The sequence below is a fragment of the Suncus etruscus genome, chromosome 3 (genome assembly GCF_024139225.1).
Source record: "Suncus etruscus isolate mSunEtr1 chromosome 3, mSunEtr1.pri.cur, whole genome shotgun sequence".
Taxonomy (NCBI): domain Eukaryota; kingdom Metazoa; phylum Chordata; class Mammalia; order Eulipotyphla; family Soricidae; genus Suncus; species Suncus etruscus.
Genome location: NC_064850.1, coordinates 31805675 through 31807860, shown reverse-complemented (window position 1 = coordinate 31807860; position 2186 = coordinate 31805675). Strand labels below are relative to the sequence as shown.

At 29.9% G+C, this 2186-nt stretch overlaps 1 non-coding gene across 1 annotated transcript; it reads left to right on the top strand.

Moving 5' to 3' along the window:
* Positions 1 to 861: 861 nt before the first annotated feature.
* Positions 862 to 968, top strand: LOC126005661 (U6 spliceosomal RNA). Its single transcript, XR_007494703.1, has one exon. It is a non-coding gene; the product is annotated as a U6 spliceosomal RNA (small nuclear RNA).
* The last annotated feature ends 1218 nt before the right edge of the window (positions 969 to 2186 follow it).

Below are 2186 nucleotides of genomic sequence, written 5' to 3'. Positions count from 1 at the left end.
AAAAACCAAAAAAAAAAAAAAAAAAAAAAAGAAGTAACACAATTAGAGTAGTGGTGTGTTTTAGGCACTTTGTTGGTGGTGAAGTCACAGTAATTTTGTATACTGAAATTAACATGTTACCTAAATTACAATTAAAAATTGGAAAAACTTAAAAGAAATAATTAAGAAAGTTAAAAAGGATTTAAAATAATTAAAAAAGATTTAAAAAGATTTGATTGAATCCTGTTAGTGACTGGGTACTCGATAATGTAGATAACAATGCACTGAAGTGAATGTATATGAATAGATATGGGTTATGGATTCCTTATTTTGATTGATCTAACACAGGACACTTTTCTCTCTCAGTGTACAGTTAGTTGACTTACTTCTTATTCTTGAATATTAAATTCATGTTCTTATACCTCTCACAATTATCTCTATAATTTTTGAAATACCTTAGTCCACTATGTTCAAATCTGGCTGCTATTTAATTATTTTCTGTTGCTAAAGGTGGTTATTTTGCAACCTATTATCTGTTTTTTTTTATGCCAGGCACAGAGTTTAAAAATAAATAGACAACTATGACATTGATCCTATTTGGGTTCTAGTGCATACTTATAGTATGACTAATATATGACTCTCAGAGGTAGGACCAGAGACAATACAAGACTTATGGTGTATGCCTTCATGGAGCCAACCGCTGATGCTTCATACAATCTTCTACATACAGTCAAAAGTGATCCTTGAGTACAAAACCATTAGTAAGCCCTGATCACTTCTAGGTGTGGCCTTAAAGCCCATAACAGACAAGAAACAAACACTTTTTCTCCAAAAACCAGCAACAAAGAAAAGACTATCAGGGTAGAAAAAATATTGGAGACAGTGCTCGCTTCGGCAGCACATATACTAAAATTGGAACGATACAGAGAAGATTAGCATGGCCCCTGTTCAAGGATGACACGCAAATTCGTGAAGCATTTCATATTTAAAAAATATATTGGAGACAAGTATGGATAAATATTCAATTTTTTTACAACAGACACCACTATAGTATTATAGATAAATGGGGAAAAATCATTCCAATATAGCATAAATAATTGTAGAAATATTCCACTGTTCTATTTTGGAATTGAGCAATGGCCCTTCTGGAAACAGCTAACAGATCAGGTTCCCATTTAGAACTTTTATGTGTTAACTCTTTGTTTGAAGATTTATCTAAATATTTAATCTTTTTTGTAAATTACAAATGTTTTAGTTGGTTGTGCATTTGTAATAATTTGTAATTACATTTATTATAATTACTGAATTATATCACTTTTGTATTTTCATTATATTTAATTATATTATAATCAATGATTAATCATTTTTATAATCACTGAAATTAGGCTGATATTAAACCTCAGCTTTTTTTAGTAAGAAGTTTGTAAAAAGGGGGGGCAATAATAATTTGCTAACCATTTGATGTTCTAAGTTAAAATAAAGAATGAGTTCTAAATAGGAGTAATTAATATACCTATATTTTCCATAAGGCATAAGACCTATATTTGGCAATACAAAGAGAAGAAGGAGAGAAACAATGTTTAGGAGCTAACCAGAGAGATGCTTTGGAAATTAGAGTGTAACTTGATTTGTGTATGCTTTCTAAAAAAAATGAATCCAGAGAAGTTTTCCAAACAAAGATATTCAAGGGGTAAGACTAGTTACTGACAAATAATCATTTATCCATTTTCATAGGAACAAAGACCCAGAGAGATCATGCTATTTGAAAATAATCCAGTAAATCATGCTAGCTTATTCACTAGCAGAATTTATTTCTAAGAATTCTTATCACAAAAGCTTACATGGTCTGCATATGCAAGAATGCCTTGTCTTATAACAAAGGAATTATTTGCTTTACAGAGGATTTTACCAAAGATTCTTTAAAAGCCAAGAAGTGCACTTGAAATCCAATTTGATTTTTAGATATTTGATTTAAGTACAATTTTTCAAGAATCCTTCAATTGCACTAAAACTTAACAAATATGCAGGTAAAGCCAGGCTAATTCAGCTTCAGCTGAATTGAATTGGAATTTTAAGTAACCATAATGTTTAAAGGGTGTTTATTTTTATCCCAAATTAATTTGCACTTTATTTTCTTACAAACTGTATATTTTTTTAACTTTCTGTAACTTTCCACTACAGATATAAATTCTTAATATGACTCAGCT